Source organism: Bison bison, unplaced genomic scaffold, assembly GCF_000754665.1.
Source record: "Bison bison bison isolate TAMUID 2011002044 unplaced genomic scaffold, Bison_UMD1.0 scf7180017864389, whole genome shotgun sequence".
Taxonomy (NCBI): domain Eukaryota; kingdom Metazoa; phylum Chordata; class Mammalia; order Artiodactyla; family Bovidae; genus Bison; species Bison bison.
The window spans coordinates 5,817,155-5,839,136 of NW_011494961.1; the positions used below are offsets into that span (position 1 = coordinate 5,817,155).

The window sequence follows — 21,982 nt, forward strand, 5'->3', positions numbered from 1 at the left end:
AAAATCTATATGTATTTAAATTTACCTAGGGACTTCTCTGGTGGTCCAGTGGTTAAGACTTTGCCTTCCAATGCAGGAGGTATGGGTTTGATCTCCAGTCAGGGAGGTAAGATCCCACATGCCTCTTGACCAAGAAACCAGAACATAAACAACAGAAGCAATAGTATAACAAATTCAATAAAGACTTTAAAAATGGTCCACATTAAAAAAAAAAAACTTTAAAAATAAATAAATCAATGTTCATTTCGTCAAACAGTAAGCTGATCTAAGACATATTTTTGAATAAATATTTTATTAAAACAACTATTTTAGAACTAAACAAATTGATTCACATGAATTTAATCAACATATTACTGCATTTATTGTCTACTGTTATTATAAAAAATTGCAAACTTAGTGACAGCACAATTTATTACCTTATAGGTCAATAGGTCAGAAGTCCAACAGGGATCTCTCAGGGTCAAAATCCAGGTACTGGCAGGGCTGTGATCCTTCTGGAGGTTTACAAAAGAATATGTTTCCTTGGCCTTTCCAACTTCCAGGGGTCTCCTACATTCATTGACTCATAGCATCTCTCCTCCATCTTCAAAGACAGCAGTACTACATCCCTCTGATCCATCTTCCATTGTCACATCTCTATCCATAGCTGGGAAAAAGTTCTCCACTTTTAAGAACCTGTGTGATTACATTGGGTCTACCAGATATCCAGGAAATTTCTTTATCTCAAAGTCTTTACCTTTAATCACATCTGCAAAGTTGTTTTTGCTATATATGGTGACATAATAAGTTCCAGGAATTGGGGCATGGACATATGTAGAGGTCTTTAGTGAAGTGAAAAAAGTGAAGTCGCTCAGTCGTGTCCGACTCTTTGCGACCCCATGGACTGTTGCCTATCAGGCTCCTCCATCCATGGGATTTTCCAGGCAAGAGTGCTCGAGTGGGTTGCCATTTCCTTCTCCAGGGAATCTTCCCAACCCAGGAATTGAACCTGGGTCTCCTGCATTTCAGGCAGATGCTTTACCGTCTGAGCCACCAGGGAATACTGAAACACATACACATACACACACAAATTAGACTTGAACTCCATGGGAAACTGAGGTACCTAGAGATAGAATGGGCAAAACCCAACACATTTAACTAAATAAAAGGGCAGATATACCAGTTATTTTGTGTTACTTGATTGAATAAAACCAAATTTCCTACCAGAATTAGATGCACTTTAGTTTGTTATTTAGACAGTTATCTTCCTTTCTTAATACTTTACATCAAGGGTGGAACAAAAAACTTGGAGCAAGGAATGCTGTCAAATCTAATAGACAATCATTATGGACTGTAAATTTCCCTGTCTCAGGGATAATAGAAACAGGGCAGAAACAAGGTGAAAGGTCTCAGACATGTTACCATAAACAGACTCAAATGCCCAGAGCTTCATTCATTCCTTCAATTAATAAAGAACTGTTGTGTTGCTGAGAAGCTCCTGAGAAGTACTGTGCTAAGGTACCAGGAATAGAAAAGATGAGAAAGGCCGATAATGTCCTTGCCCGCATGTTTCTCACAGTCTAACAAAAGAGGCAGATGTTAAAGAAATAATTTTCACAGGATGAGGTCAAGGGCTGGACTCAATTATATGTGAAATCTCTAAGTGGATATCTAAAGCCATGAAAGTAAAGCATTTTCCTGATTGATCTGTTAAAAATGCCTACCTACTCTAATTTCAAGCACATTAGGGTGATTTGAAAAATGTTAACTGATGGTGGTGAAATTTGACTTCTTGCAGATTTATATGAGATTGATACTAGATTCATGTTAGAAGCGTAACTAAAACTCAGTAACTTTAGCCAAAAAGCATCAAATAATGTTAAATGTATGCCAACATGAAATTACTTTTATAGTATAGTATTTGTTATCATCACAGAGTATTTTAGCCAAGACTAATACTGGGCCTCGAGGTATGGAAAGAGTTCTCAGTTCTGTGGTATGCCATAGTTTGGGTCTTGTCCATCATGTGGCACACCACCAATTAGAATGACAGGCCATACTATAGCCAGCATAGCTAATCATGTCTTTACATTAAATCATAACCCTCTACTTTGCATTGGCAAGAGAAAATGAAGGAGCAAAAGAAAATATTGGGAAAGTTCATCTTGTACACAGAGACATTTTTACAATTCAAGCTACATTTTTAAAGGTTTAACACACAAGTCCTTTAATTTTACTCAAATACACACTGGTAATAATTTTATTTATATCTCTGTTTCTCTTTTTCTGTCTCTAAACATATATATGTATTCATGTATATACAGATTATTTATAAAAGTTTAAATGTAATTAAAATCATAATACACAATAGTTTGCAATTTTTTGTCATAGTCTCTTACTAATGGTGTGAATTATATTTTGGAAACATCACAAAATGACTAAAATAGTCAATTATTCAGATTTAACTGTAAATCATTTCATCTTTCCTTTATTTGTAGAAGTTAGAGTACTACCTTTTGTTATTATAAATAAGGTGCTAATGAACATTCCTTCACATAAATTTTTGTGTGTGTCTCTTCTTTTATCTTTATGATAATTTCTGGAAATGTAATTATGGATCCAAGAGTATAAACATTTTATTACACATTAGACAGAATATTCTCCAGGAAGTTTATACCAATATGTGTACTCTTCCCAGCCTATATTTCACATTTTTAACACAAAATTTTGCCAGTGGATTTCTTTTAATTGTTGTTCATTTTAAATCTTGCAGTTTAATGGGAGCTGTGAACACATAAATTCTAAGATGGTCCCAATGGTCCTTTCCCTTAGCTATTTCCACCGCTGCGTGATCCTCTCCCCTTGAGTTGGGCTGGATTCCTGATTTACTTCTATTCAATAGGATGTTGTAGAAGCAACAGGATGCCACTTCCAGAATTAGGTTTAATAAAGATGGTCGCTTCCATCTTAGACTTCCTCCCTGCCCTTCTCCCCCTCCCCTGTGGAAAGCTGCCAGTTGCGAGTAGCCCCATGAAAAAATGCACATGGCAAGGAACCGATATCTCTGGCCAACAGCCAGGGAGAGCCAGAGGTCGGCCAACAGTCACATGAGCGGAATTAAGATCTTCTGGTTGAACTAGAGAACTAGAGATGACTCCAGTTCAGATGATAACTGCATTGCAACCGTGTAAGAGAGTCTGAGCTAGAGGAACCAAACTATGCCTAGATTCCTCACCCACAGAAAATGCGTGTTATTTAAGCCACTAAGTTTTGGAGCAGTTGATTGAAAAGCACCAGATAACTAACACAAAAAGAAGTGTCATTTTATAATTATTTTAACATGAATGAGATGGAGCTTTCTCTTTTTCAAAAATTAGTAATGTGTTTTTGTGTTTTATCTCTATTTTTGCCATTTTATTGTGGGGGCTTTTCCCTTTATTTTTGAGTTCTTTGTATTTTAGAATTCTACTTCATTTCCTGTCATATGTGTGTGCGTGTGTGTGATTGTGTACATATCCACGCACACATATGTATACACACAAATATATGTATACACACACGTACACGTGTTTGTGTGTGCATGCGTGTTTGTGCTCAGTTGTGTCTGACTGTTTGTGACACCATGGGCTATAGCCCGCCAGGCTCCTCTGTCCATGGGATTTCCCAGGCAAGAATACTGGAGTGGGTTGCCATGCCCTTCTCCAGGGGATCTTCTCGACCCAGGGTTTGAACCCGTATCTCTTGCATCTCCTTCATTGGCAGGTGGTTTCTTTACTAGCTGAGCCACCCGGCAAGGAATATATATATATATAGCTAATGGTTTTCCAAGTGGCCTTTTATTGTGCTTAGTGTGTTTGTGACGTAAATAATTTTTTAAACTATGGTCAAAACTAATTTTCAATAAAAGCATCATTTCTTTGCTTAAAAACTGTATGCTATTGCTACTTCAGTCGTGTCCGACTCTGTGTGACCCCATAGACGGCAGCCCACCAGGCTCCCCCGTCCCTACGATTCTCCAGGCAAGAATACCTGGAATGGGTTGCCATTTCCTTCTCCAATGCATGAAAGTGAAAAGTGAAAGTGAAGTCGCTCAGTCATGTCCGACTCTTCGCGACCCCATGGACTGCAGCCTACCAGGCTCCTCCATCCATGGGATTTTCCAGGCAAGAGTACTGGAGTGGGGTGCCATTGCCTTCTCCTTAAAAATCTGTATAATAAAGCCCTAATTGGTAATTAACTCTACACATCTTTTTTATATCCTGCCACTTAATGAATGACCTTATTATTTCTAATAATTTATCATCTAACCCTCTTTAGTCGGAGAAGGCAATGTCACCCCACTCCAGTACTCTTGCCTGGAAAATACCATGGACCGAGGAGCCTGGTGGGCTGCAGTTCATGGGGTCGCAACCGAGCAACTTCACTTTCACTTTTCACTTTCCTGCATTGGAGAAGGAAATGGCAACCCACTCAACTGTTCTTGCCTGGAGAATCCCAGGGACGGGGGAGCCTGGTGGGCTGCCGTCTATGGGGTCGCACAGAGTCGGACACGACTGAAGCGACTTAGCAGCAGCAGCAGCAGCAGCAGCAACCCTCTTTAGTTTTCTAGAAATACAATCATATAACAATCATATAATCTGCTAATAATGATGGATTTTTATTCTTCCTGATAGTATAACTTTATAATTGCTTTTATGTTGTTTTCTTTTAAAGGTTTTTCAGAAAAAGTTAAATCATTAATAATAATAATGACCACATTTGTCCTTCATTATTTGGTTTAAGATAATGGGCATAGAGGATCACTTTGAAATGATTTATTTAATCATACCTGAGATATAAACAATTGTGAAGATAAACCTTAGAATTGACAAAATATAATAGGTAATATTTTATATTCATTAAGTTGCTTTACTTTCTATTCCTAATATACTAATAATTTCTATTTCTTTTACATATTAAATCAATTGAGGCAATCATGTCATGGCTCTTCCTGGTCTCTGTAAAATGTACTGCTAAGTTACAACACTTGTATCAAGGCAAATATTCTGCACTCAGGTTGAAAACTGGTGACTGTTGTATCTAAATGTCTATTTCCTATCATAATTAAGTTCAATCTTCTCTCTTTTCGCATGAGAGGGAGGATTTAATTTTTTCATAAGGACAAATAATTATTTTAAAATGAGTCATTAAAAATCACATGGAATATTACTCAGCTTGTAAAAATAATGAAATAATGTCATTTGCAACAACATGGATGGATTTGCAGATTATCATAATAAGTAAAGTAAGTCAGACAGAGAAAATAAATATCCTATTACATCTCTTATACATGGAATCTAAAATGTAAGATACAAACAAAACTAATTACAAAATAGAAACAGATTCAGAGTCTTAGAGAATGGACTTATGGTTACCAGGGGGACTGTTGGAGACCAGGGATAGAAAGACTGGAAGTTTAGAATTGACAGATACACACTGCTGTATTTAAAATAAATAACCAACAGGGACCTACTGTATAGCACAGGGAACTTAGCTACATAATCTATAATAACCCAAATGGGAAAAAAAGTTGAAAAAAGAATATATACATGTATATGAATAACTGAACTACTTTGCTGCACACCTGAAACTAACACAATAGTGTTAATCAACTCTACTCCAATATAAACTAAAAATGTTTAAAAAGAGGAAAAGAAGATAAATCTTTTCCTAAAGAAAGCTCAATACTGCATATTAATTCTACTCCAATGAACTGATAACTCCTTCACTCTCTCCCAAGAAATGATGAGGAAGACTGTGATGCCAACCATAATAGCCAAGGGCTGTCTCTGCCCTACAGACATTTGCTAACCAAAATATAATAGGGTTGATGTCATCCTGCCCATGTGATCTCATCCTCACCAGCTATTCCATCTTTCTTTCACAGTCGTGAGAGCTGTTGCTGGTGATCATAATGCCCAGACTATTTGCCCAGGTACCCCCACCTTCAAAGAACCACATCTGGACTCCCCAGCTGACCCTACTTTGAAGTCTTCCCAGGAATCATTATCTCTATGCAATTTCCTTTCTCTCAAAATGCCTTAAATCCTTCAGCCAAAGAGTCAAGTCTTAGATGAACAGAATACCATAGACTGTCCAATAGGATTCAAGGCTTATAGCAACTTGGACTCAAGGAGGATTACTGTACAGAGGCCTCAGAATTTGAGACTCAGAACTATCATGTGCTGTACTGTGCTAAGTCACTTCAGTAGTATCCAACTCTGTGTGACCCCTTGGATTGTAGCCCACCAGGTTCCTCTGTCCATGGGACTCTCCAGGCAAGAATACTGGATGGGTTGCCATGCCCTCCTCCAGGGAATCTTCCCGACCCAGTAATTGAAGTTGTGTCCCATGTCTCCTGCACTGAAAGGCGGATTCTTTACCACTAGCACCACCTGGGAAACCCCCAGAACTATCATGGTTCTGTTTTATTATGGACCTAACTATTCATTATACCTTTTTTTCCTCTTATGAGAAACTAGAAACTTGCTGACCATTTGAACCCTGTCTAGTCATAAGTTTGATTGCTTGTATCAGTCTAGAAGTCGTTTTCTATTAACATTAGAGTGCGCTAAACTGGGAGTCCTTTAAGCTCTGCTGATACTATGCACACAAACCCAAGCAAAAGCTGTCACTTCTTTCTGAACATCCACATTCTCATCTGACTTTACCTTCTGTAGTGTTCCTTAGTCTCTCTTTTCTATGAGACACTCCTAATAGACAATTACCTAGGGCTTGCCCAAGAAGCCGTTGTTCCAGAGCTATGAAGTAGGTAATTGTTGTCTTTAGTAACTCCAACCTCTCCTTTCCATAAGTTTTCTTCTCTCAGCTGTGTCCCTTATCTTCCTTTCCTTGTCTGGGAACCTAGTGAATGCATGTTCATCCTCTTTTCTTCCTTAGCAAATTCATTTATACTGAAATATAAATGAGAGACAAAAATTTTAAACATCTTGGGATATTTAGAATGAAATAGTATTTTAAAAATTGAAGGAAAAAATGAGTTCTGGTGACAATATGTCAGGAGGGCAAGATGTCTGAGTACACTGGCCATCAGGCCTACTATGTCAGCTACTCACCAGGTTAGGCTGGTTGTAGACATGTCAATAGGTGGTAGAGCACAATGACAACCTAATTCCCGAGGCCTATGGCACCCACAGGCAATTAAATAAGCACCAAGAGACATTCTTCTTTCTTTCTTTTCTTTTTCTTTTTTTCTTTTTGGTAGCCCCATGTGGCATGTGGGATCTTAGTTCTCTGACCAGAGATCCAGGCTGCATTCCCTGCACTGGAAGCATGGCGTCCTAACTGATAGAGTACCAGAGGACCAGGGACGTCTTTTTTTTTTTTTTTTAACTTTTACTTTCTTACTCTTCTTCTTCCATACAAGAGTACACACACATTTTCTTAAAGATGGAGAACTATATATTTTCCATCATTATCTCAAAGAAAAAGACTGCTTTGTGTTCTTCCAAAATCAAGCATCAGTTCAGTTCAGTCGCTCAATCATGTCCAACTCTTTGTGACCCCATGGATTGCAGCACTCACTCCAGGCTTCCCTGTCCATCATCAACTCCTGGAGCTTGTTCAAACTCATGTCCATTGAATCGGTCATGCCATCCAACCATCTCATCCTGTCATCCCCTTCTCCTCCTGCCTTCAATCTTGCCCAGCATCAGGGTCTTTTCCAATAAGTCAGTTCTTCACATCAGGTGGCCAAAGTATTGGTGTTTCAGCCTCAGCATCAGTCCTTCCAATGAGAATTCAGGATTAATTTCCTTGAGGATGGACTGGTTGGATCTCCTTGCTGTCCAAGGGACTCTCAAGAGTCTTCACCAACACCATAGTCCAAAAGCATCAGTTCTTTGCCACTCAGCTTTCTTAATGGTAAAACTCTCACATCCATACATAACTACTGGAAAAACTATAGCTTTGACTAGATGGACCTTTGTTGGCAAAGTAATGTCTCTGCATTTTAATATGCTGCCTAGGTTGGTCATAGCTTTTCTTCCAAGGAGCAAGCGCCTTTTAATTTCAAGGCTGCAGTCACCATCTGCAGTGATTTTGGAGCCCCCAAAAATAAAGTCTCTCACTGTTTCCATTGTTTTCCCATCTATTTGCCATGAAGTGAAATGAAGTGAATTATATAATTTTATATAACTATAAAAAATTATAAATATTTTAGAACTACAATTTATTGAAGGTTGTTCAATTTTGATATATATTTTTAATATAGAGAAGAATCTAGTACTCTGGCCAAACTCATCAATAAATTCTAAAATGAAAACTGTGATTTGAATACCTGATGAAAACCCACCTGGTTATTTATTCTGTTTACTAAGAAAGAGTAGTTATCAGGAAGCTAGTATACATTTCTCCAAGAGCACTATGTGACCCTTTCTTCTTACCCTTCAGTCTTTGCGGAAATGCCCCCTTCTCTGTGAGGTTATCTCTCACCTTTTCATCTTAAACTGTGATTCATCATGCCCCATTCCTAATCTTCTAATCACCCATTTTTCTTCATTGCACTTGCCACTCTTATACATCGTACATTTACTTTTTAATCTTATTTTATGTCTCAGCTCACAAAAATCTAACCTTCAGGAAGACAGGGAGTTTTTATTCAATGCCATGGTCAAGCCCAAAGACCACTGTTTGGCACTTCTCAGGCTGCTGATAAAACAATAGTTGCATTAATTAATGACATTAAATGGTTTGTAAAAACATGGAGCAAGTGAGTAAATGTGAGTGGTGAATACCCAACAAATGCTTATGATCTTTGGATATATATTGAAGTCATTAAAGTAACCAAAAAACATATCTGGTTCATTTATAGGATATTAGGTACATTGACAGGATATTTATATATATAACAAAGTACAGGCATCAGATGGAGTAAATTTAGATTTCAATGAAGGTTAAAAAATATATTGATATATTAGAGTGATTTTTATTAAAACATATTTAATAAAAATACACAAGCTAATCTTTTGGCACTTTGAGTACTCCAAGTGAGCTAAAAAAAGTTTTAAAAAAATCACCTTATTATCTTTTTACATTGTGTTATTTTCTTAACTATTTAACAACAATAAATGTGGTACCTTATACTTTTACACAGGAGAGAAATAAGCAACTATTATGAGTTATTAAATGTTCACTCAAACACTAAAATTTGTCATAAAATAGAGATGCATTTCAATTTAGGCAATAAATTTTCACATGATAATTGCAAAAATATTTTTATTCTATTTTCTGTAATCAAACCAATTTAGCTGTTAAGAAATTAAGTATATTAAATTTCTGAGGTTTACTGGGAGAAATAGATGAAACTACAAATATTTTTTCCTTTCAATTAAAAAAATGGCTGGATTTTGCATCATGTCTTAAAAGCCTTTTTGGATCTTATTACCCATATTTCAAAAAAAAATTCTTTTTTTTTTGCTCCACAGGAATATTTAGAAAAGCTTAACTTCATTTTCAAAATTCTTGATAAAAAACTAGTTCTATGAACAGTGTGAATTACCTTAAAGAATCACATTTAAAATAGAGTTTCTCCAGTGAAACAGCACGAAAACAAGCTCAATTACAAATATGCCCTTTGATTTTTATGTTAATAAGTGGCTGCATACTTTATACCAGCATTTCAGCAGATTCCAAATCCATGCTTATTACAACCAAGAAGAGATGCCACAAAGGTCACAGGAAATATTTTTTCCATGCAGACCACTGGAAGGCATGTTAATGTGAAGCCCAGATATTGTGAAAGTATTATCCTCGGACGTGGAGCACAAGCCCAGGAGCGGCTGTTAGTTGTGGCAGGCTGCAGTCGTGCACAAGTGCTTACAGCTACAGTGACATGGTGCTAAGCGTGTTTTAAGACTAGTCCCAGTCGAGCGGCATCTTATCCAACCAGAAACAATCCCACAATCCAGCTCTTTTTAAGTGATCATCCTTGTATCATAACAGATTAAGGTTGCAGCTACTTTGGATTATGTTTAATCTAACCTTTATCCATTCACATCTTCACCTGAAACTTACAAGGACCAAGAGTCAATTGCCGGGGCATAATTCACAATGACACTGATCTTTCCTTCCTCACTCTAATTATCTGGATTAAGAATAACACTTTTGAGTAATTATTTTCACATTGGATAAACATTAAGCTTTCCTGGATTTATCTGAGCTTTTTCCTAACATGAAATAGATCCAACCAGGCTTATAAGAACATAACTGACAGCAGTGACAGCTTAATCAAGGCAACCCTAAACAACTAAAACAATAAGGAAATGTTTATTTCCCATTGTTTAGGATACTCAAGAATCAGAAACCTAACATATTTGGAGGCAAAAAGAATCCTACACATTCAATTGCAATGCTCTAACTGTTTTCTTTCCGTATAATGATTCAGTAATCCTCAAGTAAATTCAAACTCTGAAACACTGAGAGTTATACTTGTACATAAAATTGGCTATACTGATTACAGCCATGAAAAGTAAATATCTTTATTCATAGCCAATGCAATGTACTAAAAAGAAAAAACATGTTACAGTAAGATCACTGTGCTGAAATTATAATGAGTGAATCAAGTGCTTGCTGTATTATGTCTGATGGCTATTTTTGATCATTCTGAACCGTCCAAGATTGCACACAATCCCTAAAATTGCTTTCACAAACAAGCTAGAAAAATCTTCCAAGCTTGTCTTTGAAACTATCTAAGCTCATATACAATTACACACTAAAATCACATCACAAAACCCAATTACACTTTGGCTTTGCAGATCCACAGATAACCTCTTAAAGAGCAAACTCCCTCACTGTGTCGACCTCTGACCTCAAGCTCTTTTTCCAATCTTCAGTAGCAGGGCTGTATGTTTCTCAGCCTGGCCAAGGAGCCCAAACACTGAATGGTTAAAAAGGGCTACAGGACTTTTGAAGGGTGCCAAGTGTTCCATCTACCACCCAGTTCTAGATGAAGGTTAATATTGCTGATATTTTATTCTTGCTTTTAAACATCTTATATTACTGTTCCATCACTTGCAGATAACCAAATATTTTAAAGGAAGGAATTACTAAGTTCACTTCCCTTCTTTTTAATGATTTAATGATCCCTAGGTAATAATGTTATTTCACTTTAAAAAAAGAAAAAAGAGAGGTCATTGATTATTTTAATGGAAGTAGAAAAACACTTCATAAAAATAAAAAGATTCCAAACGAACTTAAAATTAAAAGCATGTATTTGTAGTGAGAAGAACAAAGAAGAGAGCTGGCTCTTAAAGCAGCATCTCTCCGAAGTCTATGATTACATGTTTGTCAATCCAAGTTTGGAACATAATCATGGAGTATATGATTTTTCATAGAATACAGGACTCTAATTTCATACTAACTCTTCTCTACAATTTCTGAAGGAAACGACCCAAAAGGAAAAGATAAACAGTTGTTTATGGCATTTTCTATGAGTTAATAAATGACAATAAACTAAAGGGGGTAAATAAATCATCATCTAACGCCAAATGTGAGAGAAATCATTGCTGGCTCTTCTTCAGACTTTGTGTTGTTATGGCTTTAGTTGTCTGTTCTTTATCCCTTAAGTTTGCTCACCCACATAATAACAATCATAAGTTCAGGGTGTGTCAGAATTGCAATGACATTTGGAAGTCATCTACTGTAACTTCCAAGCCTTATCCTCCATAGAGTACAATGACGGACAAACGTCCTTTAAAAAGACTGTCCATATGACCTCAAGTCATACGTCAAGTGTGTATGAGTAGCTACGTCAAAGACACATTTTTGCAATTGTCTTCCTTGTCAAAAGCAATAATTCAGTTCTGAAGGTTGCACCCAAGATATGAACAACGTAAAACTGTCTTAATACATAACTCAGGCCCCTTGGAGACATTACCTTGACACACAGGATAGCCCTCTCTTCACTCCCTTGAAGGGTTTAGAATGAGTCAGGAAAATATTTAAGTCTGAAAAATGCAGTGAATTTTGAAAAATAATTGGGTAGAGGAATAATATGCTAGAAAACAAAGAATGGCACAGAATTAACATTGTAAAGATTCAATGAATATCCTTAGATGACTATAGACATCTTATGAAGGAGCACAAACATTTGAATTCAAATTTGAACAATGTAAGATAGGGGGACAATCTGAAGTTAAAGCCCTATTTTATTTTCCTAGAATGATATTATATCATTTCCATTTCAGAGGACTTTCCTTAAAATTAGAATGCATGGATATTTATTCCTCTATCCTGTCAAGTTAGCTAATTAACTGTATGAGACCAGGAACTATATTCGTAATGTTTAGTGAGCTCATTTATAGTAACTAGTCAAATGAATGAAACTCTGAGAGTACTCAAATACATGACAGTAATTTGCAATTCGACCGCCTCGTTCCAGTGGTCTGGATGCTGTGCTTTCACTGCTGAGAGCCCAGGTTCAATCTCTAGTTGGGAAACTAAGATCTTACAAGCTGTATGCAGTGTGACCTAAAGATTTTAAAATAATTTAAAAACAAAGAAAAAATGACCTACAGTAACTCTAATTACTAATGACCCAAAACACCATTTCCATAAGCTAAAATCATTGAGAATCCTTTCCATAATCCTCCATAGATCTTCTCTAATGGAGAAAAGAACTCTCTAGTAATTTTGCATTCCTAAAGACTTGTGATGGTGAAAGAGAAATAACCAAAGACATGAGATTATTGAAATCTGAAAAGACCCGGATATTATCCTGAATTGAAAATGTAATACAAAATTTTTCCAAGAAAAAAAAATAAATTAGGTGTTTGGTAGAAGAAAGTGTGAAATCTCTAACTGCTGACTGTGCTTTATAAACATTTACATTATCCTGGAGCTATTCATACTTACGGACTTCCTGAACACCATATAATTTTACCCATTGTTGTATAAGTTGCCTGCTTCATATAAGTGTTGTACAAGTCATGTAAAGTATGTGTTCTTGACAATCTGGACAATTCGTTCTGGATGGTGCTTAGAGGCTGAGGCTGCATGGCAGCCCCAGATGGCTTTCAGGTGAAGGATAGAAAAAGTGATATAATTGATTTGGTGCTAGTTGAGATGCCCTAAATGTTCAGTTTCAACTTTTACCTAATCCATCGATTCCACCTTTTTTATTTCTTTTTTTTTTTTAAAGCAACCCCACCAGGGACTGGGGTTATTTGCCTAGCATTCTAAAAATGTCTCCGAAGTTTTACTCTGGAAACAGCCCCCGCAGAACTTTTCTCTACTGTTAAATTGCTAAGGATGTTTGACATAGATGTTTAGAGTCTCTAGAAGATTTTATCAGGGTAGTCACCAAGTCCCTAGGTAACCTTCCAAAGTAGTGTTTTATGAATTGCTCTGGATCAACATGTTAGGTTGTTTCTAAAAACATGGGAAATCATTCCCAAAGAAAATTTTCAATTTGGTATTCAAGAGTTCATACATTCAGAGATATGGAAATAAGGACTAAATAAAGAGTTTATAAATGTAAACAGAGGAACTTAGGGCTATGAGGCTTGTTATGTTTTATTTAGTTCAACTTCATTTGCACATCATATGATTTGATTCGGTTGAATTTGGCTGACTTGGTTGTTTCTGTTGGTGTTACTGGTTTTGGAGAGGCAACATGAGGATGCAGAGAACAGGGAATTTATTTATTTTTGTTTTTGTATAGAACACTCAGTGCCTTGAGGATCTGGACCTCTAGGACAATAAAGAAATATAGATACACACACTTCTTCAAGACTTCAAACTAAAAAATGGAAGTATTTTAGAAGGGAGATGCATATAGACAATCAACATTATAGTTCAGGTAACAAATAGAAATTAGAGAGGTCAATGTAATTTCATGAAATAGTTGGGATCTTACTTAATTATGTACTGTTTAAATAATCATTAAATATACAACTTAAGTACTCTTTTTATGCCATAAAGTGTATAAAATGTATATCAATCACAAATGGGGAGACAAAATGCATATACAAATATCCAGTAGCCATGCTTTTTCATTAAAAGTAACAGTAAATGATATAAATTAAGTATTAAGGGACTTTGGGAGAGAATGATCATTCTCTGTAATAAAGCATGGAAAAATATTTTGAGCTGAATCTTCAGTTTCTTACCTTCTCCTCTGTTTTTTTTTTTTTTTTAAGGCATTCTGTGAACCTATTGAAATTGTAAGTAAAATATGCAATCACTATTCTTAATCCTAATCATATTCTCAATGTTATAAATACTCCTCAGCCTATCAGGAATGTGTGTGACACTGAGCTTGGTATATTAATTTGATTGCTGATCGTTGCCACATATACATGTTCATACTATAGGGAAGCCAAATTTGCCAACACAAATGTCTCTTTGGTGTGTGTATTTTTTCTAGCTGGAAATAATCAGTGCCCAGAAAACTCAGGAAGAAGCTCTGACCTTCCCCCTAGCTGCCTAAAAGAATGAAGAGAGAGGACCTGTTCCAGGAAGGATGCTATCATCAGAGATAACGAGAGTATGAACTAGGTGTGTGACAGGGAGGAACCTAATGAGGAATGCTTGTTAAAATTTCTCTCTGTGTCCTATTATCTCTGCATGACCCAGCAAACATTTGCTTTTCCATCTCCATGTGAATTGCCCTCCTCCTCTTTGAAGTCCCCCATCGCTTCCCCCAGTCCGTTTTGTCTTCACTGAAGATGGTATTTAAGGTGTGGACTTCAGCATTCTGGCCAGTTAATCAGTTTTCCTGGGTCTCTCCCATATGTGCATGTTATTAAACTTTGATTTTCTCCTGCTAATCTGTCTCATGTCAACTGAGTTCTTAGATCTGCCAGAAGACCCTACAAAGGTAGAAGAAAATTTCTTTCTCCCCAACAATATATTTTTTAAAACATTTCAGGGGTTGCTCCTGGTGCTTATGATATACTTTTTAAAGTAATCCAAGTCCACCTTCAAATAACACTGTATCAGTTTGTGCATAATGCAAGTACCTTATACCAGTGTTCCCCAATTCCTCTCTCTGAGCTCTTGTCACACTGCTGTATAATTCATTTCACTTAATCATATGCTTTAATTAGGGGCATCCCAAGTGGTGCAGTGGTAAAGAATCCTCCTGCCAATGCAGGAGATATGGGTTCGATCCCTGAGTCAGTAAGATCCCCTGGAGGAGGAAATAGCAACCCACTCCAGTATTCTTGCCTGGAAAATCCCATGGACAGAGAAGCCTGGCAGGCTACAGTCCATGGGGTCACAAAGAGTCGGACACAACTGAACATGCACGCACATATGTTATAATTGGTATAATACCATAATTGGGAAGCCTGGTGGCTCAGACGGTAAAGAATCTGCCTGCAGTGCTGGAGACCTGGGTTCGATTCTTGGGTCAGTAAGATCCCCTGGAGAAGGGAATGGCTACCCACTCCAGTATTCTTCCCTGGAAAACTCCATGGACAGAGGAGCCTGGTGGGGGCTATAGTTCATGGGGTCTCAAAGAGTCAGATACATCTGAGTGATTAAATAACAATATAAATAATGAAAAATGATTTGTTTTAATCTATAATAAATTGATTTATTGGACTGTAATATACTAGAATTAAATTATTGACACTGCTCCTCAAACATATATTAGGAAATAATCACCCAAATAAGACTTTAGCTTTGCATCAGTTATAAAAGAAACTGGGTGTTGTAATTAGATTATTTTGAGGCAGACAGAAAGCTGTTCTATTAATGTCTTAGTATGTTCTGTTATTGAGAAAATATTCACTCAGTTACACTTTTTAGTTATTTATGTGTACATTTTATAAGGGACATGTTCTGTGTTTAGTGAATAAATAACTTTATAGAAAAAATTTCCAAGATTTTATATTTGCACCTCTTCTCTTACAATAAAAATAATAAATAACTTTTATGGTATTAAAAGGGCTTCCCTGGTGGCTCAGACGGTAAAGAATCCACCTGCAATGCTGGAGACCTGGGTTCGATCCCTGGGTTGGGAAGATCCCCTGGAGGAGGGCATGGCAACCCCTCCAGTGTTCTTGCCTGGAGAACCCTCATGGACAGAGAAGCCTGGTGGGCTACAGTTCATGGGGTTGCAAACAGTCGGCCATGACTGAGTGACTAAGAACATACACACACATGGTATTAAAAAAAAAAAAAAAAGTGGTTCTGGTTCTCCTACAGAAGTGTAACTTTATCCCTTCTGCCTACTCCTGTCTTAGTTTCAGTGTTCCTAATTCAGTTCCTTGAAGCCCTTTTCCCCTTTGACTCTACTCCTAACCACTACCCTTAGGTGAGACAGGAAAGAAGGAGACAGCTTAGGAGGCTGAAGTATTCCCTTTTCCCAGCTGGAATAAGGTTTCAGAATTGCACTCTGGTGAAGTTCTCTCCCCTGACTATAGGCATTCGTAACAGAGAAGCTGTGAGAGTGTTTCCCAATGGTCAATCTTACATTTCCCCTACCAGAGTCAGGAGGAAATTTTTCTGGGATCCTCACTGTGAGAACCCAGAAACTCTTTCCAAGCTTGTAGAGGAAACGTCTATAATCATGTGGGTCACTCCCAACAACTGTGGCCCCCAGGGGTTTCTCAGTCTTATGCTAGCCCATATTCAGCCTCCAACAATTCACCAAAATTGCCATTTTAGTGTTCCCATCCATTTGGCTTTAGTAGATTTTATTCCAGATGAACAGACCTTGGTTGCTCAATCTCATATTTCTATCTCACCAGCTTTTGGGTGATGGTTTGCCTTCCAACTTCAATTTACTGTCTGGCCCAAGAAAATCATTGATCTTCAGTCTGTTTGACATTTTCTTGTTGCAAGAATGAAGATGACTTTAAGTTTCTTGACATGTCAGAACTGAAATTGGACATTTCCGTAATGTATATTTTTTAGGAGTTTTGCATTTATCTTCATGAGAGGGATTGGTTCATAATTTTCTTTTCTGATGATGAACTTGTCAGTGTTTGGTATCAAAATTACCTTGGCCTTGAAGAAAAGAGCTGGGACTTTTCTCTCCCCTTTAAAAAAAAATTCTCTGGGAAATTTGTATAAAATTGGATATTTCTTTCTTAAATGTTTGGGAAAATTTATTGTATTTGTGGAATTATTTTTTAATATTTGCTTTTTCTATATTTTTGGTGACATGTTAAATTTCTCACTTGTTTCAAGAATGCTTATTGAAGTATCTTTATGAAGATGGCCTAAAATTTTTCTCAGATAATCCTCACATCTCTTTCATCTCGCTTGTGCCTGTTGACTGTCTTTTCTCATTCAAGCTGTGATTTTCCTGGTTCTCTGTGAAGGGTAGCAGAATGTGCCGCTCCCAAATATGCCTCTTTGGCATAAGGATTATTCTGAGCAGATTATTTTTGAGAAAAAGCAGACACAGGAGAAGATCTAAAAGAGTAGAATCTACCATTTTGTAAAGGAAATTTACACATATGATGGAAATCTCCATTTTAAATGTGTCACACTGTAGGTACCAGGAAGCAAAAGATGACTCTAAATTACAAGAAACTCTTATCCAGGAGGAAGATGCCAGACTTAAATCTGCATGACAACCTTACTGTCCTTTTCCTGGTCAGCTCCCATACCTGGCCATCCCCCAACATGGCCATCCCCCACAACATTTTGCTTTAACTGAAGATGGTATTTAAGGGGGTGGCTTGGGGTGTTTCTGAGATTTTTCTCAGTTATATTAGTATCTCCCATTTTTACATGAGATATGCGTGTGTGCGTGGCAAGTCACTTCAGTCATATACAACTATTTTCAACCGTAGGGACTGTAGCCCACGAGTCTCCTCTGTGCATGGGATTCTCCAGGCAAGAATACTGGAGTGGGTTGCTGTACCCTCCTCCAGGAGATCTTCCTGACCCAGGGATCAAACCCGTGTCTCTTACATCTTCTCACTGGCAGGCGGGTTCTTCACCACTAGGACCACCTGGGAAGCCCTTACATGAGGTATGCTATGCTATGTTATGCTAAGTCACTTCAGTCGTGTCCGACTCTGTGCGACCCCATAGACGGCAGCCCACCAGGCTCCCCCATCCCTGGGATTCTCCAGGCAAGAACACTGGAGTGGGCTGCCATTTCCTTCTCCAATGTATGAAAGTGAAAAGTGAAAGTGAAGTCGCTCAGTGTCCGACTGTTAGCGACCCCATGGATTGCAGCCTAACAGGCTCCTCTGTCCATGGGATTTTCCAAGCAAGAGTACTGGAGTGGGGTGCCATTGCCTTCTCCGTACATGAGGTATACATGTTAATAAATCTCTGTGTGATTTTCTCTTGTTGATCTTTATTTTATTATGGAGGATGAGGGGAGCAGGTCTCACCCAAGAACGTAGAAGAGGAGAGGGAAAATTTTTTCCCTCCTCCCCATCAGTATGATGAGTGATTTCAATTACATTCTGGACATTCTGTGCTATGCTGGAAGACTCTCGTCCTCTACATAGGTCCTGGCCTACTTTTCTGGACTATGGCTTTCACAACAGTCTAATTTTCAGAGCTAGTTACTTCATATACCTGGTACCGCTCGAACTCATGCTCAGTCACTGCTGGTTGCCCCTCATGAGGACGTGAGGATGAGAAATACTTTATCTCTGCTGCCTGCACATCCCAGATAGGCTCCCTTTCAAATTCCTGCTCATGTAGCCAGTGAAGGAAAGGGCCACCAACCTGGACCACCGTTGGTGGGGGGGTGGGGAGGGGGAGGGTATGGTGGAGTGTATCAACATATACCTGGTCTGAATCTAGGGCCCAAGAACTGAGCTAATATTCTGTCTGGGATTTTATCATATTGGTAATGACAGACAACAGCTGAGAAGATACTTCTTCCTCATTCCCCATCCTTCCAAAGCGACCTTCTTTCTCATTTAGAGATTATTATCCTCTGCCTCCCAGCATCAGTCTTCATCCAATATTCAAAAAAAAGTGTTCTAAAATCTTTTCGTAAACTCTCTGTACTAGAGAATCAGCTACTTTGGAGAATCACACTAAAATCTCCATAATATCTATGAAGTATATGCCTCTTGCTGGTCACAAAGATGGAAATAATAAAGAGCCCAATCCCTCCACACCTGCCACAAATGCCCACAAGCCTGATCTGGAACATTTTACCTCCATTTGGAGCTTTGTGTGAAAAGGACCCCTGCCCAGCAGCTCCCCCATCTCACAAAAATCTTGACTAGTGAAAAAGAAAAGCAGAGGTCCGAAAGGGAAGCCATTACCCCAGATAGAGACATTTTTATAAGAAGATCACTGATTGCTTACTCACGTCAATACAAGACTGTAAAAAAAGACATTTGTAATTTCCAGGCACTGAGGTGCTGAGGGAGTAGAGTGGTTCCCCTAGGGACTGTGCAGTCTCATTTCTTCCTGAATGCAGAATATTAATGGGGTAAAGACAGTACCTTAATTTTAAATTTTGTGTGTGTGCACGCTCAGTCATGTCTGACTCTGAGATCCCATGGGCTGTAGCCCACCAGGCTCCTCTATCCATGGAATTTTCCAGGCGAGAATGCCATTTCCTACTCCAGGGGATCTTCCACACCCAGGGACGTCTCCTGTGAGTCAATGGTTTTATTTATAAAATTATATACAGAAAGGATGTATTTCTTATACATCCTCTTTATATAAATGCTAGTATATTTGCATACTGTTCTGAGTTGCTTTTTATATTATCACTATATCCTGGAGATTATTCCTTGGCATCATATACAGATTGGTGCTATTCTGTGGAAGAGGGTAGAATTGCAATTTTCTTTTGTAACATAACTGGTCAAATCTGTTCACTGTAAATGGACATTTGGGTGGTTTTTTTTGTATTTTTGCTATTGTAAATATTGCTGGAAGATGTGCAAAATATCTCACATGCAAATGTCTGTAAGATAATTGGTAATAGTAGAATTATATTATTAGTAGTATATTTATATTTTTCAATCTTTACCCCTTCTTTGATTGGAAGTATCATAAATACAGAAGAAAAAATTGCTTTTAGACAAGCTGAGCTATTATCCTTGTTAAAGAAGCTCTAACATTCTACAGTACCAGAAATCCCTTATGTGCTAAACAGTAGGAAAGTTAGATTAGATATGTAACAAATTGTTCTTTTAAAATAAGAGCAAATTTTTGAAACTATACCTGATTTTATTTGGATCATATTTACAATTATTTATTTTTTATTTCTCTGTTATAAACCTCCTAATTAAAATTTTTCAAATGAATGACACTCTGTATGTGTTGGCTTTCCAAAGCTTCTCTTAGCAAACATTTGCTGTTTTCTCTCATTCTGAGATGTACATTAAGCTGTTACATGGGTTTATATGAAGATGGCTTGGTCTTCAGAAAACTTACCTCAGGAAGTTGTAAAACTCTTACCATGTTTCAGTAATTAATAATTCCAAATTGGAAATTAATCTTCCTCAGACTTTCAAGAAGTTCCTCGTATCATGGAAATAAATTCAAAATCAACCTTTTCTTCATGTCCACTGCCATCTTTATAAAAGTCAAAACCATATGTGCTTGGCCTTTGAAGTACAATTTTGTCCTCTAATGATATCCTTCACATAACAGCATTATTCCTCTAGCCCTAACTTCCCATTGCCCAACTAAAGCAAAATTCAGCAGAATGACAAATGCGTGGGCAGATGGGTGATGCCGAGAAAACAAATGACCACAGCCTATGAAGTTATGAACACGAAAAATGTCAACAGAAAGTGTCCAGATAAAATGGCATGCAAAATGAGCCAATATGGGCTAAATATTTAGGGCAATTTCTGGTTTGAATTACAAAGTCATTTTTTCCTAGCCAAAATGTTTTTTTGAAACAGAGGATCTATTGTTTATTTGTTTAAAATATATGTCATAGCCTTTTACAAGGTAATTGTGATTAATATGTGCTGATTCACTTAATTCTACAATCAATGAAACTTATTTTTGTGAGTGAAATATAGGTTTCTGAACTGAACAAGTACAAATTCTAATTCACACATCATGTAGTCTTAACTATCATCTTATTACTAAAACCTTTGTGCTAAGTAAATGTTTATCTCATTTTAACTTAGAAATACCAAAAATAGAAAACTTTTACCCTGTTAGTATCAGATGATGGAAAGTTTAACATGCAAAATCGAGCCATACAGAGCACAGGATGTGCTCTAGTCTCCAGGAAAAAAAAAAAAAAATCGAGTCAAATAAAAAGGAGGCCATTTTGAGGGATTAATGATGTAGCTCTTGGATAGGTAAATGTAAAAAACATATGGAAAAGAAAATCAAAAGGAAAGCTGCTCAATTTTTCAATCACATGTCACAAAGGTAAGCCCAGAATGCTTTAAAGCCTATCAGTTATGGTGCCTCATTTTCTGCATACCAACCCTTATAATCTTGTCATTCATGAATTCTGAAAACATTTTTGAAAGACTGAAATGTGCAATTTCATTCTTTGCTCGTTATTCACTCTGTGTTCAAAGTATTGCATCTGCCCTTGTAAGAAAACTTCACACAAAAAATATTCTTTTAATCAAATACACTGTATATTCCTTGGGTTTCAAAGTTCTTAAGCAGTCAGACACTGTGAGAAAATTGCTTTTTGAAAACTTTGAAAAATCTATGTATATGCCTTGGATGGAAAGAGCTGGCCTATAGCACCTCACCTGGAGTGCCAAAGCACAATATTGTTGCACACACACATACGAGTGTTGCCCAAGAAGCTGCAAAGGGGCAGGACCTGGGGTAGGTAGACTCTGGACCAACCTCCTCCACCCGGCAATATGCTCCTCCACTCAGGACTCTTTGATGGGTACTCTCCAGCAGAGCAGAATGTGATGTCACAGCCCTATCTTGCCCCAGTAGGCAGGGCACAGAGAGTCACTTTCACACTTGCTGTCCCGCCTCAATGTGTACAGCCCACTCACTGGAGTGTTTGAGGATGATGAAAATATACTGTATTATCTTAATCACAGCAGAGGTCCATGGG

At 37.5% G+C, this 21,982-nt stretch overlaps 1 non-coding gene across 1 annotated transcript; it reads right to left on the reverse strand.

Moving 5' to 3' along the window:
* Positions 1 to 967: 967 nt before the first annotated feature.
* Positions 968 to 1,039, reverse strand: TRNAF-GAA. Its single transcript has one exon. It is a non-coding gene; the product is annotated as a tRNA-Phe (tRNA).
* Between the last annotated feature and the right edge of the window lie 20,943 nt (positions 1,040 to 21,982).